Source organism: Lampetra fluviatilis, unplaced genomic scaffold, assembly GCF_964198595.1.
Source record: "Lampetra fluviatilis unplaced genomic scaffold, kcLamFluv1.1 SCAFFOLD_312, whole genome shotgun sequence".
In the NCBI taxonomy this organism is placed as follows: domain Eukaryota; kingdom Metazoa; phylum Chordata; class Hyperoartia; order Petromyzontiformes; family Petromyzontidae; genus Lampetra; species Lampetra fluviatilis.
This window is the reverse complement of record NW_027620986.1, coordinates 27,611-49,586: the sequence shown is the minus strand read 5'-3', so window position 1 is coordinate 49,586 and position 21,976 is coordinate 27,611. Positions and strand designations below refer to the sequence as shown.

At 49.4% G+C, this 21,976-nt stretch overlaps 1 protein-coding gene across 1 annotated transcript in view; it reads right to left on the bottom strand.

The window, feature by feature from the left end:
- LOC144954627 (uncharacterized) overlaps positions 1-7,383 on the bottom strand; it is a 65,283-nt gene extending 57,900 nt beyond the window's left edge. The window contains exons 1-2 of the mRNA XM_078885081.1: positions 7,255-7,383; positions 6,242-6,345 (exon numbers count right to left, since the gene is read on the bottom strand). The gene's annotated coding sequence lies outside the window, so the exon portion shown is untranslated. The remainder of the gene's footprint in view (positions 1-6,241; positions 6,346-7,254) is intronic.
- Between the last annotated feature and the right edge of the window lie 14,593 nt (positions 7,384-21,976).

Below are 21,976 nucleotides of genomic sequence, written 5' to 3'. Positions count from 1 at the left end.
TTACTCCAGGAGATCCACACTGAGTCACAGTCGGGTCCTGAATTGTTTTTTTACATTTTCGACGAATGAATGATGAGTTCTTACACAAGTGGAGGAAACCGGAGCACCTGGAGAAAACCCACGCATACGAGGGGCAGCACTTTAAACCGTACAGGCAAAGATGGCGATTATCCCACTTTTTGTCCTGCCTTCTCCTGGCCAGCCAGCCAGGAGAAGGCACCTCGATGCCCACGGGAAGGGGGTTTCACAACATTCACTGTGTGATCCACTCACCCTTGCTGCCTTCCACTGCTGGATTACAGGCTTGCAACACCACCGCCTGGCGAATAATAGTAATAATTTAAAGTTTTATAGCGCACACAAGAACGACTCGGAGGCAGGAGGAACCACAGCCGTGCAGGAAGGAAGCCACGTGGTGAGCCAGTACCAACAATTGTCCAAGCTCTGCGGTCCTCTATGGAGGCATTATGCGCTAATTAATGACGAGTGTTTATACCAGTGGGGGAAACCGGAGTACCCGGAGAAAACCCATGCGTGTGAGGGTGAAACACTCTATCCCTGTACAGGTGAAGATGGCGATTAGTCCACTTGCTCTACTGCCTTCTCCTGGCGAGTCAGGTTATGGCACCTCGACGCCCACGGGAAGGGTATTTTCCAACATCATTGTGCGGTGATTCACCAACCCTCGCTACCTTCCACAGTGCTGGATTAGAGACGTGCGCTACCAACACCAGGCGAATGATAACAACAATAATAACTTTCTACTTCTAACTTGATAACAATAGGCGAAAAATAACAACAGGCAAATGATAACGACAGGCGAATGAGAACAGTAATTATTATTTCCACTTATAACCTGATAACAATAATTATTTCTACTTTTAACGAAATAACAATTATTTCTACTTATAACGTGATTACAACATGAATAACTATTTCTACTTTTAACTTAATAACAGGCGAATGATAACAGGCAAATGATAAAAACAGGCACCACATCTACGCCTCTATATAAGGAACGAAACAGGTGAATGTCTCCACAAATGCGGCTGTTGCCTGATGAAGGTAGTTGTAATTACTAGCGAAACGTTGTACTTAGATTGTAAATGTTGTGGCTTAACTCTCCAACACACAGTGAGCTCTACTAGTTACAAATTGGCATGTTCTGCATATGTGACAACCCTTACTAGTTGGCTGTGTCGGATGGTGGTGGGTTTTAACGACACATTTATATATTTACGCGATCTAACCCAAAAAGAAACCTCTATTATGGATGATATTGGTCGCGAAAGTCTACGTGTTAAACAAACCCGAAGGAATCAGAGGAAAATCGACGTTGAATTCCAATATACCAGTTTAACACGTCGTCTTTCGCGAGGGAGTTTGCATCTCGCTCTGTGGTGCCTCATTATCTGACTCACCCAACCACTAAACTACGAAAGCCACCCACACACTCACTCACCCACTCACTCTGCCACCCACTCAACCGCTAACTCACTCGTTCAAGCACACACTCAGCCACTCAATAACTTACCTGTGCACCCACCTACACACCCACTCATTAACTCAACGACCCACCCACCAACCAACTCAGTCACTTACTGACTTACTCACTCTAGACTCCACTCACCCACCCGCTCACCCAGCCACTTACCGACTCACCCACCCACCCAACCACCCACGCACTCAATCACCCACCTACCCACTCACCCACTCAATAAACGAAAACTTAACTATTTCTCACTGTACAAGCTAAGGCCCACAGAGCTATATAGATATTTTTCAAAAGCGACCTTGTTACAAATGACAGGTAAACAAAGTGGCTTATCACAAATACATTTATTGCAGCCAAATCATCTGAATGCAAGTTTATTCCCAATGCAGAGGTAAAATCCCGAGGACCCGGAGAAAAATTCACGTGACCATGGGGAGAACAAGCACACTCCAAATATACAGATGACAGGGTCGGGATCTAATCACGACCACCTGTATACTAGGCGAGGTAGTTAACATCCCACCACCGTGGCCCCCTACTCTGACTCACCCACTAAACCAACCACCCACTCACTCACTCAATCAGCCACCGACCCATTCATCGATTCACTCACACAACTTACCCAAATACCCACTCAATCTCTAACCCATCCCACTCACTCACCGACTCGCCCACCCGTGAATTTGCACCCCCATCTTCTCAACCATTCATCCAGCCACCCAAGCACCCACCGAGTAACACTCACCCACTCACCCACCCAATAACCCACTAACCCATCCAGCACTCACCCACCGAGCTAATCAATCTCTAACCCATCAACTCGCTCTGCCACTGACTCTTTCAACCACAACTCACCCACGCACCCGCCCACTCACTCACCCAATCACTAACCCACCCACTCACTCAATTTCTAACCCACCCACTACCCACCTAACCTCCTACCCACACACTCACTCACCCACTCACACACCCCCTCACTCATCCATCCACTCGCATTCTCACCTAGCCACTCACCCAGTCACATACACATCCACGTACCATGCCACATACTCCATTTTTAACCCACACACACACACCCAACCACTCCGCCAGCTACTCAGCTACTCACCCACTAACCACCTCATTATTCACCCACCCACCCATCACTCAACCACCCAATAATTCAACCACCCAATAATTCAAGCAACCATTAATTCAACCATCCACTACTACCCACGAGCCTCTCACAAGTACCCACCCACACACTCACCAACACACTACACTGAATCTAAATTATGTTTATTTTACCAAATAAGGCTGACAGAGCTATATAAAATATTTTTCAGAAGTGACCTGGTTACAAATGATCGGTCAACGAAGTGGCTTATCACATAATCATTTATTGCACCCAAATAAAAAAAATGCTTGTTGAATTTAAATGTGGAGGGAAATATACAGGCGTCAGGGTTGGGATAAAACCCACAACCTTCTGCATACCAGGCGAGGTAGTTAACATCTCGCCACTGTGGCGCCCCACTGTCTGACTCCCCCACCCACTAACCCACACACTCACCCACTCAAATACCCACACACTCACCCACTCAAACACCCACACACTCGCCCACTCAATCACCCACCCACTCACTCAACTACCGAGCCACTCACACACTCACCCACTCACCATGCCACCAAATCAATCACTAACCCACACTCATGCACCCAGCCACTCGCTCACTAAGCCACTCACCTCCGACCCACCAACCCATCCACTCACTATTCTACTCACCTACACACTCACCCACTCATCCACACACTAAACTAATATTAAACAATTTTTTTTATTTTATCAGGTAAGGCCCACAGCTATATAGATCTTTTTCGGAAGCCACCTCAGCACAAATGGCAGCTAAATGAAGTGGCTGTTCACAAATAAAGTTACAGCAACCAGATTCTATAAATGCATTTTCAAATATGGAGGAACAACCCGGAGAAAATTCCACGCGACCATGGGGAAAATATGCAAACTCCATATATACAGACGGAATGGCTGGGATAAAATACACAACCTCCTGTATACTAGGCGAGGTCGTGAACATCTCACCACCTTGGCGCCTTATTCTCTGACTCACCCATCCACTCACTCACACGCTGACTTACCCACTCAAACTCCCACATAAACTCACCCACCCACTCGCTGACCCCACTCAGTCAACAACTCACCCACCCACCCAACCACTCACTCCGTTAACCACTTTCTCACCCACCCACTCACCCTACGACCCCTCACCAAGCTACACACTCACCCACCAACACACCCATTCACTGACTAACTCACCCACCCACAAACTCACGAACAAAAAAACATACCCACTCAACCCATCGCTCACCCAACCCCTCACTCACCCACTTACTCAATCACCCACCCACGCACTCACCGACCCAACTCACTTCACCCACCCAACACTCACTTACTGAGCCACTCAATCTCTAACCCACCCACTCACCCAACCACCCACTCAATCTCTAAACCACACACCAATCCTGCTACCGACTCAATCTCTTAACCAAAACTCACAAACCCACCCACTCACTCACTCACCTAGTGACTAACCGACTCACTCCATTTATAACCCACCCACTCATTCACTACCCACCTAACCTCCTACCCACACAAACTCACTCACCCACACATCCATGCATCCACACACTCACCCACCCATTCACTCATCCATCCATCTACTCACTAACTCACCCAGACGTGCACCTACTCACCCACTTTAAGATCCACTCACCCTGCCACCTACTCAATTTATAACCCACCTACTCACCCCCACCCAACCACCCGCCGACTCCCTCAGCCACTTAGCCACTCACCCACTACCCACGTAATTATTGACCCACCCACTAATTTAATCACCTACTAACGTAACCACCCACTAACTCAATCACTGAGTCACTCGAACTTACCGACTCACAAAGCCACCCACTAAATCTCAAACCCACACTCATGCACTCACCCACCCGCCCACTTACTCACCAACACCCTTAACTAAATCTAAATTATGTTTTTTTCCCAGGTAAGGCCCACTGAGCTATATAAATTGTTTTGAGAAGCAGGGTTTGGATCGAACCTACGAACTTAAAAATACCAGGCAAGGTAGTTAACAATTTGCCAACATGGCACTCCACTCTCTGACTCTCCCACCCACGATAACACACACTCAAACACCCACCCACTAACTCAACCATCCATTCATTCAACCACCGAGCCAAGCACACACTCACCCACTCACCAAGCCACCCACTCAATCTCTAGCCCACACTCACTCACCCAGCCACTGACCTACTACCCATCAAACGTCGCACTCACTCATCCACTCTCCCACTCGGCCACTCATCTGCACACTAAATGAAAATTACGCTTTTTTTATTTTACCAGGTAAGGCCCTTAGCTATATAGATATTTTTCAGAAACCACCTGACCACAAACAACAGCTCAATTAAGTGGCTTTTCACGTATAAAGTTATAGCAACCAAATTCTATAATTGCATGTTTTAAAATGTGGAGGGAGAACCCGGAGCACCTGGATAAAATTCCACGTGAACATGGGGAGAACATGCAAATATACAGGTGTCAGGGTCGGGATCGACCTCACGACCTCCTGTAAAAAAGGCGAGGTAGTTAACAGCTCGCCACCACGGCACTCCACCCACTCACCCATTCAAACACCCACCAACCCACTCACAAACCCACTCACCCTGCCACCCACTCAATCTTTAATACACTCACTCAACAATTTACTCACCCACTCACCTATTCAACTATTCACACCCCCACTCACACACCCACCCATTCACCCACTCAACCTCTAACCTACCCACCAACGCACTCCACAACCCACCTACCCACTCACCCACCCAATAAACTAAACAATCTTTTTAATTTTACCAGATAAGGCTCAGAACTATATTAATATTTTTCAGAAGTGACCTGGTTACCTGATTATCACGGAGACATTTATTGCAGCCAAATCCTCTAAATGCATGTTGATCTTAAATCTGGAGAGAAAACCTGGAGGACCCGGAGAAAAATCCACACGACCACGGGGAGAACATGCCAACTCCAAATATACAGGTGGAAGGGATGGGATCGAATTCACAAACTCCTGTATACTAGGTGAGGTAGTTAACATCTCACCACCGTGGTGCCCCACTCTTTGACTCACCCACCCACCCAATCACACACTAACAACTCACCTGCTCAACCTTCGATATTCACTCACCCACCCACTAACTGACCCACCCAACAATCTACTCACCCACCCACTAACCTATTCACTCAACTCCTCACTCACCACTCCCCCACACAATCACGCACTGACCTACCCACTAACTCACTCAGTCAGTCACTAATTCACTCCTCACTCAACCATCCACCCACTCATGCTACCATCCACTCACTTACTTATCCAGGCACTCACCTACTCACCCATTAAGCCACTCACCCACACAATCACCTAGTTACCCACCCACTCAATCTCTAACCCACCAATTTACTCATCCACTCACCAACCCACCTCTCAGCCACTCCCTCACCCACTTCAAACTATTCACTCACCCACCCACTAATTCACACAATCACCCACCACCCACTCAATCTCTAACACACTCACTCACCCACTCACCCACCGACTCACCCATTGACTCACCCACCAACTCACTCACAGACCCACCCAGTTAATCACCCACTCTATGTGTAGTCCTCACCTCTTCCAGTATTGTGAGATATTCTTCGTCCCAGCGGTATCTTCACGACAACGCCCTGGGGGGTGGGCAAGCCTCTCAACGAGTCGGGCGAGTGGGGCAACAGCCTGGTCAAGTTGGGTTCATAGCGCAGTGCGGCACACGCATACACACAAGCAGAACACACACATATGAACACAATAACAACAGTGGGAGCCACTCACGCGATAGGGATGGGCCGCATGGTCCACTCCAGCTCGATGTACGGCTTGCCCGGATACAATGTTAACTACCTCGTCTGGTATACAGGAGGTTGTCGGTAAGATCCCAACCCTGACACCTGTATATTTGGAGTTTGCATGTTCTCTCCGTGGTCAAGTGGATTTTATTCTGGTCCGCTGGATTTTCCCTACACATTAGAAACAGGCGTTTAGAGTAGTTGGCTGCTATAAATTTCCATATAAGGCACGTTGTTGACCTATCATTTTTGACCAGGTCACTTCTAAAAAAAGAGTTATGTTACTCAGTGAGATGGTTGAGACACAGGTGATGAGCCTGTGTGTAAGGGGTTGAGTGAGTGAGCGGTTTAATTCATGATTGAGCGACTGATTGGTTGAGTGAATGGCTGAGTGAGTGAGTGAGTGAGTGAATGGTTGAGTGAGTGGCTGAATGAGTGATTTATGGAGTGATTGGTTCAGTGAGTGAGCGGGTGGTTGAGTGAGCGAGTGAGTGGTTCAGTGAGTGAGTGGTTGAGTGAATTAGTGAGTGGTTGAATGAGTATTTGAATGAGTGAGTGTTTGAACCAATGAGTGAGTGTTTGAGCGCATGAGTGTGTGGTTGAGTGAGTGATTGAGTTAATGACTGAGTGAGTGATTGATTGAGTGGTTGAGTAAGTGGATGGTTGAGTGAATGGTTGAGTGAGTGGTTGAGTGAGTGAGTAGTTGAGTGAGTGGTTAAAGTTAGTGGATGAGTGAGTGAGTGGTTTTATGAGTGGCTGAGTGAGTGAGTGGATGAGTGAGTGAGTGGCTGGCGCGCACCTTGGCTGCGTTGTCCAGAGTGTCCCGCTGGTGCCGCCCCACTGTGTTGCTGCACTCCGCCAGGGTGAGAGCGGCGGTGCCGCGCCCGCAGCTGCTCCAGCGACTACGCCATCTTGCCCAGCCCCTCCTGGCGAGCATGCAGTATGCCCTGGAGCTCCCATCACATGGTGCTGGCAATCTGAGACACCCGCCTGTAGCACACACACAGAAGAATAGATACGGGAATGGATTATGGCGACCTGGGTGACGAGAAGATCACTACTTCGCCCGGTATACAGGAGGTTGTAGGTTTGATCCAAACCCTGATGCTTACATATTCAATTCTGCTCGTCCAGGCGGGGAGAATCCAATCACATTTATTCGATGCGATGTTTCTCATGCTGATATAATAAGCGACAACATTTGGACCCCAAACCGAGAGGATTCTGGGATGTTTGTGGTTTTTTGGCAATAACTCTGGAAAGAAATGTCGCAGACCCATCAAGGTGGGACTCGTCCAGCGACATAATGGTTGAGTGACTGGTTGAATGAATTCGGGAATGGTTGAATGAGTGAGTGGTTGAGTGAGTGGTTCAGTCAGTTAGTGGTTGAGGGAGTGAGTGGCTGAGTGAGCGAGTGGTTGAGTGATTGAGATAGAGTGACTGAGCGACTGAGCGGTTAAGTTAGTGAGTCGTTGAGTGAGTGTGGCTGATTGAGTGAATGGTTGAGTGAGTTAAAGAGTGATGGTTGAGTGGTTGAGTAAGTGATTAAGTGAGTGAGTGGTTGAGTAAGTAGCTTCGTGAGTAAGTAGCTTCGTGAGTGCGCGGCTGAGTGGTTGAGTGTGTGGCTGAGTGAGTGGCTAAATGAGTGAGTGGCTGAGTGAAAGGGTGAGTGGCTGAGTGAAGGAGTGGCTGAGTGAGAAAGTAATTGGTTGAGTGGTTGAGTAAGTCATTAAGTGAGTGAGTGGTTGCTCTAGTGAGTGATTAAGTGAATGGTTAAGTGAGTCCCCAAGCCGAGAGGATTCTGGTGAGTCGTTGAGTGGTTTGGTGAGGGGTTGAGTGAAAGGTTGAGTGAGGGGTTGAGTGAGTGAGTGGTAGAGTTAGTCGTTGAGCGAGTGGTTGGGTGAGTGGTTGAGTGAGCGAGTGCTTGAGTGAGCAAGTGAGTGGTTGAGTGAGCAAGCGAGTGGTTGAGTGAGTGAATGGTTGAGTGAGCGAGCGGTTGAATGAGCGAGTGGTTGAGTGACTGAGTGAGTGGCTGAGTGAGTGGCTGAGTGAGTGAATGGTTGAGTGAGTGAGAGCGTGATGGTTGAGTGATTGAGTGATTGGGTGGTTGAATGATTGGTTGAGTGAATTATTGAGTGAGTGAGTGGTTTAGTGAGTGAATATCTGAGTGAGCGAGCGGCTGAGTAGTTGAGTGAGTCGTTGAGTGAGTGTGTGGCTGAGTGAGTTTGTGGCTAAGTGAGTGAATGGCTGAATGAATCACAGCTATGATAAAAATGGACATCAGCATATAAGTGGTCTTGTATTCACTCAGTAAATGAAGTTTAACATAAAATTGTACACTCACAGGATCGAAATAAAGATGACATTGCACATCGGAGTAAACCGAGTCGCGGCTATGATTAAATTTTGCATTAGCATAACATTGATTTATTAGCATACAAAATGACTTTTTGCAGAGCGATTTAATACAAAAGTCTGATAGACTACATGCATTTTTTTTAAATAAAAAGTACATACAAACCAGGCATCAATACCGTTGCTTTGTATGATCTGTGAAACGCAGAAATTTTCAGATAAAATCGGACATTTTGAGCTTGCTGCTGTATCGACTGAGTGGAATCAATACAATTAGTATCGATTCACAATCAACAAAGACCATATATGGGAAAATCTCTGATCGGTGATTTTTATTGCATCGTATTGCAGCGCCCCTTTGATGATGTTATAAAGCACTTGCCCCAACAGTCTGCTAAAGGCTACACGGGGATCTTTGTGTGCGAGTAGCTCACAGATCCTTGAGAGATCTGAACACTGTCCGATCATCAGCGAGCTCCTCCGGCAGGCGAGGCTGCGTTGGCGGTTGTCTGTGCATTAAGAGATGTTAACTATCCCACGCAGAGAAGTCTGCTTACAGGACATAAGAGGTTCTTCACGTACCGTGCCCCGTGTCACCTGAATGTTAAATGGGGCTCCGGCAATTCAGTGTCCACCGCCGAATCATCTTTCACCATCACCACGCGTCCATTAAGGCCAATGTGACGAGGCCATAGATAGACAACGCGTTATAACGGGGGGGGGGGGGGGGGGGCGCCAACCCTGACCAGCTGTGAACCACCTCATGTCGCCCGCAGCCACCAGTGGCCACAGGGAGTTCTGGATGGGTGCGAGGGGCTGGTAACCCCCCTCCACCTTCAACTAAATCACCACACATTCACGTGCGAGCCCTTGGGTCTCTCTGATGAGTCTATGGGTCTCTGTGGTGAGTCTATGTTCTCTGTGCAAGTCTGAGGGTCTGTGCGTAGTGAGTGTATAGGTCTATGTGTGATGACTCTATGGGTCTCTATGTGATGGATATCTGTGGTGTACATATCCTGGCACAAGCGCCGATAGTGGAGAATGCTCCTCCCACTACTCCTGCTTGTTGTTGTGCTCGGGAAGGAGAGATAATACTAGACTAAAATCTCAACGATTTTCACTTCTCCAGGTAAGGTCCACTGAGATAAACATCTCTTTTATTACGCACTTTTATTTAACTCACTCTGTCTGTTGTTGTCGTATCCTCAAATCTTGCAACTCAATTTTAACCCACTTCCCAATGTGGTATCGACTGCAAACTTGGTATACTTATGTCATACTGATGACAAAACTACATTCTAAAAAAAAAAGTAGTTTTAAACATTCATTTTTATGTTATGTTTCGGCTTGGGTCTAATTGTCCACGCTCAACTGACGTTGGCTGTAAATCACCATGGTCCCTTACGTTATGGCAAGCATCGGGGCCACTTCCTGGAGTCGTGGTACATTTAATTTAATTAAAGCGTGTTTAAAAAAACAAAGTACTTGCCACCAATAATAGCTCAACGAAGTGGCTCATCATCGCGTGTAAATTATAGCAGCTAAATACTTTAAACGAATATTCATATTCTTGGTTCTTTCGGTAAAGTCACGTAAATAGAAATAAAAAATTAGTAATGAAAATGAAATAAAAAAAAAATAGATTTTTTGTTTTCTATTTAGGTGACTTTACCGAAAGAACCAAGAATATTAATTCCTGCAGTCACGAAAGTTTTAAGTCAAAACTTTAAACGAATGTTTCTTAATGGAGAGAAACACCGGAGGACCCGGAGAAAAATCCACGCGACCACCGGGAGAGACAGAGACACGCAAACTCCAAATATACAGCAGGCATCAGGGTTGGGATCGAACCTACAAACTCCTGTATACCAGGCGAGGTAGTAGGGGGGAAAGCAAAGACAGCGAGAGGGAAGATAATTAGTCAAACTCACACTCAGTATTACTCACCAACCATGATACACTCACCATCACACTCACCATGATACTCACCATGATACTCACCATCATACTCACGCATTCACCATCATACTCACACACAAGACCACACACATCAACAGTTGACATTCACCACTACGTGGGGGTGACGTCACCACAATAACCCAGGTGCCATGGATTGACGGCTGTGCCAGGCTAAGTGCAGGAGGAGGTCACGGGCCAGACCCAGGTGCCATGGGCCGACTGCTCTGCCTGGCTTGGTACAAGAGGAGGGCTAGACCCTGGTGCTATGGGTGAACTCGTGTGCCACCACCTGCACAACCACCACAGTAACAACCACACAACTATAATCACAACAATAACCACGACCAACAACTGTAACCACAACTATAATGTAACCACAACTATAATGTAACTACAACTATAATGTAACTACAACTATAATGTAACCACAACTATAATGTAACCACAACTATAATGTAACCACAACAATAACTTAATCACAACTATAATGTAACCACAACTATAACTTAATCACAACTATAATGTAACCACAACTATAACTTAATCACAACTATAATGTAACCACAACTATAACTTAATCACAACTATAATGTAACCACAACTATAATGTAACCACCAGAGGTGTGGACTCGAGTCATGTGACTTGGACTCGAGTCAGACTCGAGTCATGAATTTGATGACTTGCGACTCGACTTGGACTTGCATAACAATGACTTTGTCCCACCTCTGGTAACCACAACTATAATGTAACCACAACTATAATGTAACCACAACTATAACGTAACCACAACTATAATGTAACCACAACTATAATTCCCACCAGCCACGCGGCCGTCTGGGAGTGCCTCTCAGCAGCAGCAGCAGGGCCGAGCTCTGCTTGAAGCTGCGCCGTGAACTCCGCAGAACGTGACGGCTGTGGGCCAGGCGCCTCCTCTGTCTCCACCGCCGCCGCCACTGCTGATGTGGACACACCGCGCGAGGTTCTCACCTTCAGGCTGAGTCGACGTAGAGGAGGCCCAGCGAGCCGCCGCTTCAGAAGCTTTCGCTCGCCACTGACGGTGGCCGTGAGCGGGAATCCAAACCAGCCGCTCGCCACCCACAATCCACAGCGCGCGCCGCCTCCACTCGGCGGAAGTAGCAGCGGGGGTGAGGGGGGAGGGGCATGGGGGGTGAGGGGGAGGGGCATGGGGGGTGAGGGGGGAGGGGCATGGGGGGTTCGCGAGGGGGGAGGGGACATGGAAGGTGGTCGCGAGGGGAGGCAGAGGGGGGCATGGGGGGAGGAGCTCATGGCTGTGACATCACGGGGGGGGCGTGGTTACCTCGTACCGCCCCCGCGTCTCGCGCCATTGGCAGTTTGGCCGTTAGAGATGTCTATGTAGTTTATACTTTAGTTGTTTACGTGGTGGTTTAGTTACTGCAGCTACATACTATTAACATTCCTTCCCTTTATTAATGCTACCCCTATCCCCTCCCTTTGATGCTGCTAATCCTGCATAATGCACGGGCATAATATGACTTTAAACCCCCCGCCCACCTCCTACGCATTTCACAAGTAGTACTAATCACATACCTGCATTTCCCATAAATATGCTAAATTCCTCTTGATATGCAAATTATTTTGTCAAGGCGCCCTTCCCCCCTTCCAACCCAGCTTAAATATACGCTCCAAGCGTGGTGGTGTTTCATTCCTACCCACACACTCACTCATCCACAAACCCACTCACCCCTCACTCATCCATCCACTCACATACTCACCCAGCCACTCACCTACTCACCCAGTCACATCCACATCCACTCACCATGCTACCCACTCAATTTCTAACCCACCCTCTCGCCCAACCACCCGGCCACTCCCTCAGCAACTCACCCACTAACCACGTAATTATTCACCCACCCACCCATCACTCAACCACCCAATAATTCAACCACCAAAACATTCAACCACCCACGAACTCAACCACCGAGCCACTCACACTCACCCACTCAACTACTGAGCCATTCATACACTGAACCACTCACTAAGCCACCCACTCAATCACTAACCCACACTCATGCACCCAGCCACTCACTCACTCAGCGACTCACCTATGACGCATCAACCCATCCACTCACTCATCCACCCACGCACCCACTCACGCACGCACCCACTCATCCACACATGCACGCACACGCTCACTGACCTGGCCCAGTTTCGGCTCAGGTCCGACCCTCAGCCACACGAGCCTGGCCCTCACAAGGACACAGACCTCGCTGCTCTGAGGTCGCCCCTGGCTTGCCCTGCTCGGCTCTTATAAGTGCAGCGAGTCAGGGTAGTCCCAGGGCTAGCTAGCTGGTCTTCAGTCGTCACTGGTTCTTCTGCTCCAACGACTGCCTCGAGTTCTCTCACGCACCGCCTTATATAGCCAACTGCCCCCCGAGGGGCGGGGCTGTATGCGGACGTTGATGTAGACACCCCACGAACGGACCGTGATGTAGACACCGCAACGTAATGGCTTGCTACACCCCGGTACGTAACACCTCTACATCTCGATTTAAAGCTTTCGTGACTGCAGGGATTCATCTTCTTAGTTCTTTCGGTAAAGTCACGTAGAAGGGAAGTAATAAAATAATAAAAATAAAACATAATAAAATTATTCTCACGACGTTTCGGCCACAACGCAAGCAGCCGTCCTCCGGTGAAAACCAGGTCTGTCGAGGCGACAGCGTCTGAATGAAACACCACACGAGCTTGGAGCATATATATATAAGCTGGGCGCCTTGACAAAGGAATTTGCACATCAAGAGGAATTTAGCATTTCCATGGGAAATGCAGGAATGTGATTAGTACTACATATGCCTGTGCATTATGCAGGATTAGCAGTATCAAAGGGAGAGGATATGGGAAATGCAGGTATGTGAATAGTACTAATTCAGCATCAAAGGGAGAGGATAGGGGTACCATTAATAAAGGGAAGGAGTGTTAACAGTATGTAGCTGCAACAACTAAAAACAACGCGTAAACAACTAAAGTATAAACCACATAGTATCATCAGTATACTTACTATACTCTACAATAAGCTGAGTTACTAACAGTAAGTAATGCATTACAATTCTACGTCGTAAAAATGATATAATATTCTTCCATCTAAACTTTATTCTCTTACATCACACGAGTCTACACCGTACTATATACTGCCATAGACAAACCCAACATTAAATTATATACTGTCTCTGTGTTTGTATATGTGGATCGCCTCATGAACGACAATTTCAACCGAGAAGATGGATTCGGGCTTAGCAATCATTGGAAGGACGTAATAAACCATTTCTGATCTTAACTGATTGTGTTCACGTTTACGGTGACTTTCAGCGGCTGCTGCTTCAGCTGAGCGCTGAAGCAGCAGCCCCCCCCCCCATCCCCGGACCCCTCCCCCACCCTCAGCTTCTCACCCTGACGCCACACAAGCCGTGGGTAGGCGATGCCCTCTGGCGGACAAGGCGAGGTACAGGCGGCAGCACGAGACGCCAGCAGCGTTGCGCTGCCAGGGTTACTCTCCCGAACACCTCCGTACACTTACACACACCTACACACACCTCTATACACTTACACACACATACACACACACCTCTATACACTTACACACACCTACACACACTTCTATACACTTACACACACATAACCACACACCTCTACACACCTACACACACACCTCTATACACTTACACACACATACACACACACCTCTACACACCTACACACACACCTCTATACACTCACACACACCTACACACACACCTCTTTACACTTACACACACCTACACACACACCTCCATACACTTACACACACCTACACACACCTCTAGACACTTACACACACCTACACACACCTCTAGACACTTACACACACCTCTATACACACACACACCTCTTTACACTTACACACACCTACACACACACCTCTATACACTTACACACACCTACACACACACCTCTATACACTCACACCTACACACACACCTCTATACACTCACACACCTACACACACACCTCTATACACTTACACACACACCTGCACACACACTTCTATACACTCACACACACCTACACACCTTTATACACTCACACACACTCACACACACCTACACACACACACCTCTATACACTCACACACACACCTCTTTACACTTACACACACCTACACACACACCTCTATACACTTACACACACCTACACACACCTCTATTCACTCACACATACACACACACCTCTATACACTCACACACACTCACACACACCTCTATACATCTACACACACACCTACACACACACTTCTATACACTCACACACACCTACACACCTCTATACACTCACACACTCACACACACCTACACACACCTCTATACACTCACACCTACACACACACTTCTATACACTTACACACACCTACACACACACCTCTATACACTCACACATACACACACACCTCTATACACTCACACACCTACACACACACTTCTATACACTCACACACACTCACACACACCTACACACACCTCTATACACTCACACCTACACACACACTTCTATACACTTACACACACCTACACACACACCTCTATACACTTAAACACACCCTTCAACATACTAATGTAGTGGGTAAAATAGAGAGAGGCAAGACCACTCAGCTCCACATGCTCCCGTACCGCATCAGTTAATCTCTACTCCAGCCCATGTCGTGCCCAAATCTTGACTTAACGCTTTCGTGACTGCTTCTTTCTTTGAACCTGTCTACGTGACTTTACCCAAAGACCCAAAGAACATGTCGTGCCCGTTTAGGCCCGTCTATCCGGCCAAACAGAAGCTGCTTGGCCATGCGGTGGCTGGGCATGCGGGCTACATGACCCAGCCAACGCAGCCTTGCCTGCAGGGACTTTGTCCAGATCTTTCAAGGAACTGCGAGCTCCTCACACGATCCAGCCTGGTTAACCCCAGGATGGATCGTAGGCAGGACAGCCTAGACGTTTCTAACCGGCGCAGCTATTCCATTAGGGGGGTCCACGTTTCACAAGCGCATCTACACCCACGCACAGAGCCCACGCAGCGTGTAGCTGCTACGCTAGTAAGTTTATTTCGGTGCTACGACCAACAAACCCGCGAGGTGCCACTGCTGCCGCCGCGCTGTGGCGCCACCGCGTGGCAAGGCGGTGACGTCACAGGGCCGACCCGAGGTCTCCACTTGGCGCCGCCGTCGAGTCGCGGGGGTCTCGCTGTGGCCACAGACGCGAGAGGGACTCCGCAGACGACACGCGGCGCGCGTCCCTTCGCCCCCCGACCTCCCGCGCCGACTTCACCACGCACGCACCGAGACCACGCACTCGTTACAAGGCGACTCGTTTGTCTGCGCGACCTTCTTCCTCGTTCGGTTATTAGCGGGGGTGTAGTGAGGTGATTTATAAATGTGTGAAATTATACTCTACATTTGACTATAGATTGGTGAATACTTGTGTACGAATCTGCTCGTATAGAATAACTACGACAAATGTTGAATCCGTATGATCACTTACAACTAGGTTAAAGACCTTTATAAACTCGTAGATCGTAAGCAATGCGGTTTCCAATAGGAAGCAGCGAGGGCGGACAAATGACGTCACGCGTGCAGAGCGTCCGTCGATTTTTACTCCCTTGCAGTGAGCAGAGTTCGGATACCTCACGACATGGACACTCGGTTAAAGTTTAGCGGGTGAGGTCGTTTAGCTCACGAGAAGGAGGAGACCTCCTCCAGGGTTCGCGTCCCATTCCCACCTCCACCACCACCACCACCTCCACCACCACCATCACCACCACCACCTCCACCACCTCCACCACCACCTCCACCACCTCCAACACCACCTCCACCACCACCACCACCACCTCCAACACCACCTCCACCACCACCACCACCACCTCCACCACCTCCACCACCACCTCCACCACCACCACCACCACCTCCACCATCACCACCACCACCTTCACCACCACCACCACCACCACCACCTCCACCACCACCACCTCCACCACCACCACCTCCACCACCACCACCACCTCCACCACCACCACCACCTCCACCACCTCCACCACCTCCACCACCACCACCTCCACCACCTCCACCACCACCACCTCCACCACCACCACCTCCTCCACCTCCACCACCACCTCCACCACCACCTCCACCACCACCTCCACCACCACCTCCACCACCTCCACCACCACCACCTCCACCACCACCACCACCTCCACCACCTCCACCACCACCACCTCCACCACCACCACCACCTCCACCACCTCCACCACCACCACCACCACCTCCACCACCACCACCACCTCCACCACCACCACCACCACCTCCACCACCATCTCCACCACCACCACCTCCACCACCACCACCACCACCTCCACCACCACCTCCACCACCACCACCAGCGGCAGCAGCAGAGGTCGCGGGACGAGGCGGCTCCTCGCGAGGTCGTCCCCCCGCTGGTGACGAGGAGAGCCGCTGGGCTGGACACAAGTCCCATGGCCCGACTTTCACGCCTGTCGAGGTTCTTTCAGACCACAGGGTTATTGGCCAATGTGTTGAGTTGATCGTCTTGAATTGCGTTCGTGCGTCGCTGCCAACGCAGCTTCACCCAATAATCTGCAGCCCCAGAGACTCGCCCACGAGAGGGCGCCGCGTCTCCGCCGTTCACCGCAGCAGCAGCAGCAGCAGCGCCAGGCTCCTGCCACTGCGCTGCACGGTCCTGTGCTGAAGCAGGCCCATAGATCTACTCTCATCACCCAGGAATGTCTGTCCTTAACGCTCGTGACGTCACTCCACATCCACCAGCCCCCCTCATTAATATTCATGAGCAGGTGACGTCCTCCACATGGACCCCCCCCTCCATTCATAATAATTAGTGGGTGACGTCACTCCACATGGGGAGCCGAGGCGCCTCCTCCCCCCTCCTCGGCGTCAACTCACAACCCTCACGACAAAGGCAGAACAACCCTCACGTCACGCGATCTCCATAACGCAGTTGAGACATCATGAGATGCACTCTGAGAAGGTTGTGCGGCTGAGAAGCACCACTCGCGTTGTGTGCGTGGAGAAGTGGCGATGTGGAGGCTGTACAGCCGGTTGTCTTGTTCCTTGCGTTGCAGCAGCAGCTGTAGTTGTGCGTTCGTCCACTAGAGGGCATCACGTGCCTTGTGGAGAACCTGCAGTGCCCCTACATCCTATAGCCCTGAGCCTATAGCCCTGTCCCTAACCTAATACTGTTGTTGTCCTTCCCCGGCACTTCGGATTAGCACGGTTGGCTATGTACGGAGCGAAAGAAGTTCAGCATACATCATGTTCATCTCAGGCTGCCTTCAATAGCTGCCCCCAGACATGAGTTATCATTTGTGGTCAAGTGGCTTCTGAAATATAAGCTAATACCTCATTGGATGTTGCCTGATAAGATAACAAAAATTGCTTAGTAACGTTTTTTACTGATTTGTTTACTTTTCCTATACCTTGCACTCCGATCGTATTTTTTGGATTGTTTGTTGCTGTAACGTTCAAACCCGCCCCTACTGGACATCTCTGAAAAAAATCTTTATAGCTCATCAGATTCCTCCAGTATGATTACATATTCAGATTTTGATTCTCATTTACATATCTAGGGCAGCTCGTGTTGGTAGTGAGTCCCGATGAAGGCCAGCAAGGCGCTCGAAGGGGACGGAGTGGTCACAACCGTGTTTGGTCCTCAGACCCACCCACCCAATCACTCAATCATTCAAATACGCAATTACCCACGGACATATTCACCCACTCACTAAATTACCCACTCAACCACTCACTCAACGACTCACCCACCCACTCAAGTACTCACTCAGTCACCTACTCACCCACTCATTCAATGATTCACCGACTCTTTCACTCGCTCACCCACCCACTCACCCACCCGCTCACCCACCCACTCACCCACCCACTCACCCACCCACTCACCCACCCACTCACCCACCTACTATCTTACCCACCCACCTATTAACTCACCCACCCGCTGACCCACCCACGCACCCACTCGCCCATTTACTAACCCACCCATCCGCTCACCCACCCACCCACGAACCCACTCACCCACCCAATCACCTCCCCACTCACCCACCACTCATTAACCCACTCACCCATCCAACCACTCACTCAAATATCCACTAATTTACCCATTCACCCATCCAACCACTCAATTATACACTCACACACAGACTCCAGAACTCACCCATTCACCCAATCACTCATTAAAAATTCCACTCACCCACGTTCTCATTCCCAACTCGCTCAATTACCCACTGACCCACCCAAGCACGAAATCATGTATCCACCTCCCTATTCATTGAATTACTCATTCAACCACTCATTCATTCAAACTAACTCACTGACCCGCCCACTCACTCATCCACCCACCTAATCATTTACCAACTTAACCACCCACTTACTCATTAACACATTCACACATCCACCAATCTACACACTGAATTACCCACTCATTCATCCACCTACCACACACCCACCCACTCACCCACCCACTCACCCACTCACTCACCCACTCACTCACTCACTCTCCCACTCACTCTCCCACTCACTCTCCCACTCACTTTCCCACTCACTCTCCCACCCACTCACCCACCCACTCATTCATCCACTAATTTACCCACCCACTCACCCACCCACCCACTCACCCACCCACCCACCCACTCTCACTCACCCACTCACCCACTCACGCACCTCTTCACCCACCCACTCACCCAATCACTCAATCATTCAAATACCCAAATTACCCACGTACGTATTCACCCACTAATTCAATTACCACTCAACTACTCACCCACCCACTCACCCACTCAAGTACTCACTCGGTCACCTACTCACCCACTAATTCAATGATTCACCGACTCATTCACTCGCTCACCCACCCACTCACCCATCCACTCACCCATCCATTCACCCACCTACTAACTTACCCACCTACTAACTCACCCACCCGCGTATCCACCCACTCACCCACCCACTCGCCCACTTACTAACTCACCCATCCACTCACCCACCCACCCACTCACCCATCCACTCACCCACCCACCCAATCACCTCCCCATTCACCCACCACTCATTCACCCACTCATTTACCCACTCACCCATCCAACCACTCACTCAAATATCCACTAATTTACCCATTCACTCATCCAACCACTCAATTATCCCCTCACACACAGACTCACGAACTCACCCAATCACTCATTCAAAAATCCACTCACCCACGTTCTCATTCCCCGCTCGCTCAATTCCTCACTGACCCACCCAAGCACCAAATCATGTATCCACCTCCCCATTCATTTAATTACCCATTCAACCACTCATTCATTTAAACTAACTCACTGACCCGCCCACGCACTCATCCACCCACCTAATCATTCACCAACCACCAACTTACTCATTAACACATTCACACATCCACCAATCTACACACTGAATTACCCACTCATCCATCCACCTACCACACCCCCAGCCACCCACTCATTCACACACCGACCCACTCATTCAATTACCCATCCACCCATTCAACCACCTACCATCCACTTACCCAGGTACCAACTCATCCAATTACCCACACAGCGATGCACTCATTCATCCAGCACCTACCCACCCAACTTGCCACTCGATTTTGGTGTACCCAGTTGTACTGTTTGGCGGACAGAGGCAGGGGAACTTAAGATACTCGACCATTTTGGGACCTCCTTTGCCAGTACCAAAATATACTAATAGGGATTTTCCCCTTTTTTCTGGCAACATTTGACTGCAAGTATTGTGGTTAATGTAAACATGATGCCTTGCCAAAGGTGTCAGTTTTGTTGCCAGAAAAAATGGGAAAACCCCTATTAGTACTCGACCATTTGTTTCAACTGCTGTGCCAGAAAGTGGAACCAGCAATCTCTCTATTGCCAGTGAATTTTACGAGCCATTGCATCACAGCAGCCCCCTCCAGTATTTAATGTTTAACGAGGGTCTCTCTCTCTCTGCGTGTACATCAGGGTAATATTTAATGAGGTGGTGTGGACGTCTCGCTGCTTCGTGATGGATGTGATGGCAGTGGGAAAGTGGGGCAATGGAACAGCGGGGCATTAGGGCAGAGTAGCACCAGCGCAGTGGAGCAGCGGAGCATAGGGGCATTGAGGCAGTGGGGCAGAGGGGCAGTGGGGCAGAGGGCATTGGGGCAGCAGGACAGCGGAGCAGCTTGGCAGAGGGGCAGTGGGGCAGTCAGGGGGCGGATGTGTCGGACGAATCGCCTGATTATCTTTTCCCACCACTACCTGTACACGTTCTGAAGAAGGGCCATTGCCTGAAACTTCTCTCATGACATAGTTGTCATTGTACCGCCGCACACACAGCCGGGACACTGCACACGAGCCAAGGCACATTTAACAAACCCTGGCAGCACTCACAAGCAATGCAAAGTTACATTGTTTCCTAATAAGTTAATGTCATGACGTTAATAATAAAAACAACAATGATAAGTATTACATAATACATTGGATTGATCCTATCTCTGAACAGAGTTAGTCTGTTGGCAGCAGTCATTGTCCAGTCCAGTCCTGGCATCTGCTGCTCAGTTTCCTTCCCCGGCGACGGTCCCAGTGGCACCGTCTTTCCGGGGAACCGTGTGGTGTGTGTGGTGTGTGTGGTGTGAGTGGTGTGTGGTGTGTGTGTGGTGTGTGTGGTGTGAGTGGTGTGTGTGGTGTGTGTAGTGTGAGTGGTGTGAGTGGTGTGTGTGTGTGAGTGGTGTGTGCGGTGTGTGCGGTGTGTCTGGTGTGTGTGGTGTGTGCGGTGTGAGTGGTGTGTGTGGTGTGTGTGGTGTGAGTGGTGTGTGTGGTGTGTGTGGTGTGTGTGGTGTGTGTGGTGTATATGGTGTGAGTGGTGTGTGTAGTGTGAGTGGTGTGTGTGGTGTGTGTGGTGTGTGTGGTGTGAGTGGTGTGTGTGGTGTGTGTGGTGTGTGTGGTGTGTGTGGTGTGAGTGGTGTGTGTGGTGTTTGTGGTGTGTGTGGTGTGTGTGGTGTGTATGGTGTGAGTGGTGTGTGTGGTGTGTGTGGTGTGTGTGGTGTGTATCACGGGGTGGGTGGGTAGATGGTGTGGTGCATGTGGTGATAGCGGTCATGGTAAGCACCGCACCACCTCCATC